Here is a 9,703-nt window from a genome sequence, read left to right as displayed (position 1 = left end):
CGCATGGAGCTGCTAGGATCTAATCATATTGAAACCAATACGTTATTCTAACACATCTGCCGTGATTAATTTATTTAAGATATTTATAAAAGTCTATTTTGATAAATTATAAATCTTCTTTACGTAAGGGTTACATTATTTGGAACTGATATTACTAAACGTACGTGAACATGCCACTGATTTTGAGTAGTGGTTAACTAAGGAGCTTTACATTGCAAAAAATTAAAAAGGCTTACAGTAAATAAAATAATATAAATGAATTATATATAAGTGTGATGGATTAAATTTTAACATTAAATAGGTGGGTCTAACAACTTAACTTAATTGACGATGTATCTACCCAAACGACATGTCAAACAACTTATAGTGATGAATAGTATATAAGTGTGGTAAATTATACTTTAATACAAACTAATTAATTTTTTGTAATATAAATTTCGATTTTCGTATTTATAAATCCAATATAATTCTACACACTTTTGTAACGTTTCTATTACAAGACTTCTCTCGCCAACCCTTGATTAGTGTGTGCATTAGTTAGCCATAGATTCAACAACTTTACGTTACTGAGCTTTTTGTGGATGAGTTAGCACATAGCACTATAGCAGTAAGCTTAAATATAAAATGGGTTTATGTGGTTGAGCTACGAGCTAACCACTCCATTACATCTGTGTGATGATAGTTATGAGAAATAAGACTCTGTACCGAAGCTAACGAGTTGTAGTGCTTTGGTAGGTGTTTAGCAAAATAAGTCAGTTTGTTGGGTGCTTGTGAAGCATTGAATCATGGGGCCTGGTTTCCGATGATGTGGTTGAGAAGGAAGGACTCTTTGAGGCTTTAGTTTACAAGTCAGTTGAAGTGACTGATGCATAATATCTCTCAAGCTAACAACTTCATACGAATAAAATTAGTATAATGGCACACTTGGTGGAGTGGTGAGAATTCCTAAGTTAGAAAATGGCTAATTATAGGTTTGTTTGGTAATAGATTATAATCCAGGAATTTATTATTATTTTTTTTATAAACTCGAAGAACCAGGAGGTAAACCTTAGGAGCCTGCAAACACCTAAATCTGTAATTACAAACTAGACAAATTAGGAAAAAAATTTATTGTATTATATTATGTTGAGATCATTCAAATCCTGGACGTTTGTAAATGATTTTTGACACTTCATCACTTACGTCTGGAATTTACTGATTTTGCCAAAATGACAAATACAAATAATCATAATTAATTATTAATATTAGGTTAGATGTCTGCATGGGGTTGCCCATCCAACTTTAGACAATCAGTTATTCCTTTTCATTAAGTATATAGTTTGGCATGGACATGGAGTAGGACGTAGAAACCAGGACCAACTTTCAAATTTTTAATTGATTACCATGCCACTCCACTAATGCCTAATTAATTTACACTTGTGAGTCCTTAATGAATTAAGTTGTTAAATTAATTTGTATGTAAATGCGATGAACATAGCTTCCTCCGTAGATTATATGTCAAAAAATATATCAATTCATGGTAAGTATTGTTGATGGGAATTCTAAATGATTAAGGATCACTTAAATGACTAAAGATTTCTAACAAGGGTTCTTGTGTTTTTAAGAGAAATTCCTCACCTATTTTTGGATATCTCTTGAATGTTTAGATCCTCATTCCCTTTGCACAAACATGTTTGTTGGTTGGGTCAAGTTGTATCGTGCCCTATCTAGCATGGCCTACCAGACTTATAGGTCGTGACTCGTATTACACTAAAGCTTGTGAGATTGTGGGCCTTGCAAGCCACATTGGCCCATCAAAAAGCAAAGCTTGAGACACGATTTATCACTCCATAAGTCATGCCTCCTTAGGCCTTTTTGCGGGTGGTCACCAAAAATTAATTTTATATATATATATATATATATATATATATATATATATATATTTTCGGTCGTGTGTGGCTGAGCCATTGACCTCTGACACAACATGTCCTAAAAGTGAATATTGGCACGACCTACAATTTTGTGGGTCATACTTTTTAAACTAGATTTTTTTAGTCATGAACTAATACAACGAATTGTCATATCTACATTTACATGATTGTTTTTTTTTTAATTTATAGGATAAAAAAAAATATTACAATCTTATCCGTTACAATTCAAATTTTAATTCAAAAATTAACTTCATATTGGCAAAAGTTGTTGCTCTTCAACATAGGCACCGGATAAAAATGAAAATTGATCTAGAAGTTCCTTACTTCAGGAGCTTTAGCTTGCCGCTTCATTGAGTAATGTTCCACGAGTTTGGTTAAGAAAAAGTTTTACTATATAACAATTGTTACTCAAGTTTTAGAGAACTGGGAGGTAAACCTTTACAGTTTGTATGCAGCATAGCATTCCAGCTCCATGTCTCAACTTTTATGATCCATTCTACCATCTCAGTCTCTCATTAGCTTCCTTAAATTTTTACCCCATCTTCTTGTGACAGACATGGCTGTTATAATTTTAATTCTTGTTACGGATGTCTTTGTTTTTAACTCACTGGAACATTGAGCGTAGTATTCTTCATTTTTTGCTTTTGGAATAACTGGTTTCTGTGGCCTGGATTACACTTCAAACTTCTGTTGTTAACTCAGTAATTCACAGAATAAATGTTCTAAGGTTGCAAGTGTTTAGTACTATGTCAATTAACACGTGCAAAGCTGATTCTGGAGGTTTTCTATTGGAAAATGTGTTTGCATGGTATACTGTAAATGAATTTAAAATGTTTTCAGTACTGAAAAAAGGATGCTTAGGCGCAAGGAATTATGTGACCATCGTAATTTAAGTATAGAGACTGCACATTTTATATAGGTCCTCAGCCTTTGACAATATTGTGCTGATGACTGCAGACTGGGCAAGAAACAGACTTTGTTTTAGTTTCTTGTACAGGATTAGGAGTAGAACCTAGCAGAGGAGAGCAGGTTCTCGAAGCCGAAAAGGGTAAGTGGCTTCTCTTTCCTTTGAACATGTGAAAAGTTACTTTTTAAATTTTCACTGTTATGTATTATTGATGTTCTTGAATTTTCTCTAGGCTGGGGAAGATTCATTGGGAAGACCAGGTCTTGGCTATACAATCATTCGCCCTGGTCCTCTGCAGGTAAAATTAGGAGCCACACTTAGTTTTATTTTTCATTTGACGTAAGCTACTGTTCTCAAGTATGAAGTCTTATATACATGTCTGTATTTGTGCATGCGTCACAAATTTGACCCACCTGGTGGAATTGCATATTAAAATTCAACCTCAATGACAATTGATGCATGTTTAAAACAAGTGTAGTGACCGTGAAGAAACCAGGTTCCAACACAAGAATTAATTCTGTAATGGACCCCCCTCACATGTAAGAAGAAGCAAGTCCTAATTTAGATGAAATAGAATATGAAAGCCAAATACAAATTCATGCAGACATAAAAATGTCAGCTAGTGACCTGCAGGGGATTCAAGACCTTTATTTGAATTCCATCCTGAGAAACCATTAATCCTAAAAGTCACTGTTGGTTGTCAAATCCACCAAAAATAAAATTTTGTATTCTCTCAATAAAAACTTGTAGATAAGGCAAATAGAATCGTATCCACAGATATTGAGTTATTTATCTGAAATCCAACAAAATAAAACAAGAGAGATTTTGTTGTTTTGAATCCTACCAATAAGCAAAAATAAATTAATTCAGAATTAAATAATCAAAACAATCAGAAAACTAGATTGAAACAATAATAAAATGAGTTCTAACCAAATAATTTAGGTATGATTCAATTCAATTGATTATCAATAAAAAAATTAATCTTTCCTTTTAAATAAACCGGTTATGAAACATCAAGACACTCATTGTTCTGCTTTTCTTTGGGTGTTGGTAATTAAGAAACGTTCTTTAATTACTTCTTTTATTTTTCAATCAATTTTAGATACGATCTTAGAATTTAAATTGAAAACAGAATTAATAATTAGAAAAGCCACCGATTCTAATCAACAAAACACAGACATTGTTTTTGTTTAAATTAGGTTAACATATTCTACTAATATACAATAGTTATTCTACTTCACCAAACATGCTAGTTAGTCACTTATAATTAAACCATCAAACAATTACGGATTTAATAATTTAATCTAGCAAAATTGTTTTTAATCAAAAGTAAATAAGACGCCTCCTATTTAATTGAACAAGACATCAATAAATAAAAATCAGAAATAGATTAAATATTTAAAAGAAAAGAACGGGTAAAGAAGATTTTACAATCGTCGTAAAACCATGATCCCGATTACTTGACTAAAGAAAAAAGTTAGCCACTTATGTTTATGTTCATGGTTTCACAGAAAATTAAAATAAAAATTTTGTCCTAATTGAAGAATAACTAGTGAAGGGTTGCGGTTGTATTTATTTGTGAAAGAAAATGAGGCTAAAAAAACCAGATCCCTAAAACAGAGAGCAATTTTTCTTTTTATAGTGTTAGGTCTGCTTCAGTCATTGACAAATATTTTGTATCAAATATCCTTCAAAGGACCTGAACTGTCTCCAATTGTCAGTCAAGTCTCCAACTGTGAATTTCTCAACAAACAACGAGACTCTTTCCTTTCTGCAATCAGCTATCTTCTATGTATTTTGTCGTTTTTCTGTCTTGATATGTGACAATTCTAAATTCCTTTTATTTCGCATCTTTTCTTAAAATAATGCAATTAATGCTCACTTTCCTAAAACAAGAAATTAATTGAATAATAAATTACATACCACAAATCAAAGAAATTATATGCCAAAAAATATGAAATTTCACACACGGTGAGTACCTTAAAATCAGATAATATACTTTGGTGCTGCATTACCTCTGTTCTTCAGAATACAGCACAGAACCTGCAAAATTATTTTTCCAATTGGAGCCTTAATTGTGGTTGCAGCTCCATGAACTTGCCCATGGATGAGCCATGTGGCACTTTGTATTATTACAGTGAATAAAAACTTGAACCTTGCCAGACTACCGGTTCGCCCCTAAAAGACCTGGAATTGCTGTTTTCATATAGCTGATCTTTTCAGAAACTAGTCAGATTTATTAGTGAATTCATGCTTTGCATTCCTGCAAATCATATATGTTTGACTTTCCTTTCCTTATATCTAGGCTCTTTTAACTTGGTGCACAGAAAGCACTCATGGTTTTCACAAGCAAATCATTGTTTGTAATATTTGTGTGAAAGAGAGTATTTGTATGAAAGCGAAAAGTGATAAGATACTCTTGAGTTGCAAACCTTACTTTTTGGCTTCTTATTACTAAACTTCTGCAGCCATCATGGTCATCTTGAAGGAGAAGTAAAAACAAAGAAAGTTAGAGAAGACGCTTTCCTTCTATTACTTTAGCTAAAACTAGAAAGTTAATATTTTTCTTTCTAAAATTCCTAAACCAAAAAATAACTTTGGCCTTCAAATACCGTCTGGGAGCTGATTATACTTAAAGTGGACATTTGATATAATGAAAGATCGATCCTTGCAGGAGGAACCTGGTGGGCAGTGTGCTCTCATATTTGATCAAGGAAACAGGATTACTCAGGTGATAACAACTTTCACTTCCAACTGTATGTATAATATTACATGAATGAATTCCAATCTTATCATTTGTTTTCTCTCCATTCAGGGCATTAGCTGTGCCGATGTGGCTGATATATGTGTGAAGGCCTTGCACGATTCAACTGGGCAAGAAATAAGAGCTTTGATGTTGGTCATGTTCTCTTTGGTTTTTTTTTTTGAACTAAATGTTCTTCAATCATGTGTAGGTATGTTATGAATATGTTGCCTAACAAGGGAGAGAACTATATGAGCCGGTAAATCACCAATCAGTTACTTTTTTCTACATTCATACATTTTTCCCTGTAGGGTTGTGAATTTCAACTGATTGTTTGTTTTGTAAATCTTTCCGTAGGTTGCACATTTGCCCGACAAAGCAAACTATTATTTGACACCTGCACTATCTGTGCTGGAGAAAAATACTTGATCCTCAGATTAATTATTTGTTGCTTGTTCCTCAGCTGATGGGATATTGTAAAGCTTCCAACAGAGCATATCGTATGCTGTTCTAATGTTTTTTTTTTTCTTGTTGCTTTTTTTCTGTTTCTTATAGTTGATGTTTTTATTTCTATAATGTAAGTGCATTTGCCAAAGGGAAATGTGTATGTGTCTTGAATTAAAGTGATTTAAAGGAAAGAACTTGTGCTCTGTCTCATTATATGTTGCAGTAATTTCTAGCATATTCACTCAAATTAACAACCTGTGAAGCCTTGCCAAATGGGGTTCGGATTTATCTCCTGCTGGCCTAAAATAACCAGTATGAAACCAGGTTTTACCGGTTCGACATCGGGTTCAGGGAGAAAATATTCAAGTTTAAATGTTTAAATCTACTATTCAAGTTTTATCCGTCTCACAATCATTACACTAGTTAAGAGTTTAATCCACTGTAAGTCAGTAGTGACATAGACATGCCCGACTGCACCTATTGTTTTTGTGAGTCATGAGGTTTGACACGTGGATAAAAAAAAAGACAGTGGATAACGTAGTTATTAGCAAGGCGTTTTGGCTAAAAGATAAGGGAAAATGGGAGAGAGGACCAGAGGCAGGGGGGGAATTAGTGTTGAATTTGGCTGAAAACGAAGGTATAATGACACTCAACTGATCCTTGGGAAACTAGATAACAACTCATCATGATGCTATTTCACGCTTCAGCTCCGGTTCTTTTCAACAGAATCTCAAGGATTCTTGCATGTGTCTGTGTCAGCAACAATAGTGGAAAACATCTTGCAACTACAGCCACAGGCTTGTTAGCAGCTGCTGTTGTGATAACCTCAGGTGCCACTGAAGAAGCAGAAACGCTATCTAATATACCCCAGGAACTAGCCGGAGAGTGCGCGGCGGCGAAGGATTGCACGAAGCCTAGAATCCAATGACCCATATCGAGGAAAGCCGAGTCCTGCACTATTAAATGTGTCACCACTTGCATCAGGGGAGGTGAAGGTTCCCCTGGTGAAGGCCCTTTTAATGTCAGAAGGTGGTCTTTTCCATTTTATAACAAATTTCTTCCTACATAACTAATCCCAAATCAACTATTGTCCGCTGGTTGTCATCAAAATATCCTGAATTGTTCTGATGGGTTTTACATTGAACAAAGTCCATTCTTTCTTTGTAAATATTATATCTTTTACATTATCGATGCATCTGGCTTTTGCTAAACATTGAGAAACAGACTGAAAAACAATTGAATTCGTTATAACGTCTTATTTCCAAGGAAAAAAAATTATATTCTCTCTGTGCCTTTTGCAGACCTTTGGTTGTTTTCAAGGAAGGGTTTCGAAGCCGTCGATATTGGTAAACATGTTCTTCAGATACTATAACTTTCCGGTTAAATTTTGGGTTTCTTAATACCTTTTAACCAGAAGAACGCATAGGAATAGGAATCAACAGAAAATTATACCAGTTCCTTGTTAACGTACATGCAATATTTCTGCAAAAATCAAAGTTGGATCTAGCTTCACTTAAGCTATACAAACTCAAGGAGGAATTACTGAACTGTTGTAGCTTAAGCCTGGATAAGGAAGACATGTTTTACACAAGTTGTTTTATCAATTACATTTGTTGTTGTGCAGTTTGCTGGAATGTTCTGATATATGTAATTTGATTTGAGATGGAGATGATGGTCCTTGAATTGTGTATGAATTCTTCATTGACAAAAAGTGAAATTTATTGTTCTAAGTCTTCCTTGCAAAGAAGGAAAGGCTTCTTTTTCAGTATCAGATTCAAAGGGTGTAATGCCGAGCACATCTCATTTCAATTTTTCCTGAAGTATATCGTAGCTTGTAAAAGATCCTTGGGCATATGTATGAATATATACACTTTTTGTACTTCTTTTCTCTCTATTGAAGAAAGTTCAATTTCTTGTATAGATTGTGTACATTTCTTTACAAACCATGGGACCAAACAACTGCCAGTAACATAGCTCTTCTTCTCCAAATTATTATGCATTGTGTTAATATAGAGATCAAACCCAGATTATTAACAAGTGACACCATCTGGAAAACTGTCAACTTCATAATATAAGACACTGACAGTTGCCTCTCCCAATGACACATCCAAAAAAGGTAAATGAGGTTCTTGTATATATATAAATAATTCTAAAGCCGTGACTTCTGAAGAGCCTTGCTGATAGGTAGTATTTGCTCATTAATGTCCTCTTTTCTCTCATTTCCTCCACTTTCTCCCTTTCCATTAGCCTCTGCTCTGCATCATCTACAATCTGCTCAAATAATTATTATTGAATATTATTTGGAAGCAGTACTAAATCTAAAATCATAATTTTGTTGAGACACATTCTATTGGACAGTGCTCACACTAGCATAATTAACAGAAGGATGTTAAAACATCATATTCTAGGATATACATATATTGATAGCTATCCATTCAACCCTTCGTTTCAATCTATTTTCTTCATGAGGAGAACGGTTGATTTTCTGCGTTCATGTAAATTGCAATCAAAATGAACTTAGCACTGGCTGAAGAATCAAATGACCTGAAGCTCACTAGGAGCATCCAGGAACATCAATAAACTTTGCTTAATTGTAATCTTGCATTCTGCATTATGTAACATGATTGAATAAATTATTGAAATCTGCTTGTTAAGCTAAGTTGTAACTAAGCAAGGCATCGTTGGCGAGGCCATGACATCTCTCACCACGCTCTCCAAGAAGTGGCGAGCATTTTCCAAAGCATCAGCCGGAACAGCAGCTGCTCTAAGTTTGTCCAATACTCTTTCCTTAATCGCTGCCAAATTCCTCCTAATATTATCAGCTGCCACCCACAACACCATTGTCTGCTTTTCTTCTCGCTGCTCTTCTAGCTTTGTTAAGCTTGTGCTGATTTTAACTGCATATTGAGGAGAGTATAGCCCTCCTTGTCCCACCAACACTTGGGCAATATCATCTTTTGTGCTAGTAGTGGTACTCACTTCATCTCAACACCTATACTGCTCTAATATTCTATGTAATTCCAGTTGAATAGGATTATAGGACTATGGGATCCATAATTATATATCTAAGTCATCATTTATTTACTATTTATCTAAGAAGATAACAAATCTTATTAATTTATTTAAATAAATTTATATATCAATATATAATTGAATGACGTGAAAACAAGAAAAAAATTAATTATTATACATCAGATCAAATACTTATGTAACACATAATTATTGGCAGTATAATGAATTCTTGATTATGAAAATTGGAAATGTTTGGTGAAGTTATTAGTTTTGAGTTACTTATGGAACACTTTAAGTTAATTCAATCTCTCTTCACTTAAAGAAAAAGAGAGATTCTCCTGGTTTCATTTCTATTTAGTAAAACAACTCAAGACAAAACATAACATATTTTTCGGAAAATAAAGAGAGAAAATGAGGAGACAATGTATTAAAACCTTTAAAATTGGAAATTTGAGAACCTATTGGCAAAATTTTATGATCATTAGTTGTCTTTAATGGCCAGAAACCTCAAATTGGTTGTTCTGCAGATTGAAATATACTTTTAACATCTTTATTTTCTAGGTCTAAAATTCTTAATTCCACAAGTTGTTTCAGGTGAGAATTGCATGGGCTGTGTGCTGTCAGATAATCCAAAGTAAGAATGGAGGTATCTGACTGTTATTTTGGGGTAAAATTATAAACGTA

At 33.8% G+C, this 9,703-nt stretch overlaps 2 long non-coding RNA genes across 2 annotated transcripts; both read left to right on the top strand.

The window, feature by feature from the left end:
* Positions 1-3,048: 3,048 nt before the first annotated feature.
* Positions 3,049-5,712, top strand: LOC123208449. The gene is made up of 3 exons (XR_006500794.1): positions 3,049-3,115; positions 5,492-5,548; positions 5,633-5,712. It is a non-coding gene; the product is annotated as an uncharacterized LOC123208449 (long non-coding RNA).
* Positions 5,713-6,434: 722 nt separating this feature from the next.
* LOC123209744 lies at positions 6,435-7,888 on the top strand. Its single transcript, XR_006501121.1, has 2 exons — positions 6,435-7,036; positions 7,309-7,888. It is a non-coding gene; the product is annotated as an uncharacterized LOC123209744 (long non-coding RNA).
* Positions 7,889-9,703: the final 1,815 nt, after the last annotated feature.

This window comes from Mangifera indica, chromosome 2 (assembly GCF_011075055.1).
Source record: "Mangifera indica cultivar Alphonso chromosome 2, CATAS_Mindica_2.1, whole genome shotgun sequence".
NCBI lineage: Eukaryota > Viridiplantae > Streptophyta > Magnoliopsida > Sapindales > Anacardiaceae > Mangifera > Mangifera indica.
The sequence above is the reverse complement of the archived record's forward strand: the minus strand, read 5'-3'. Positions and strand labels throughout refer to the sequence as shown.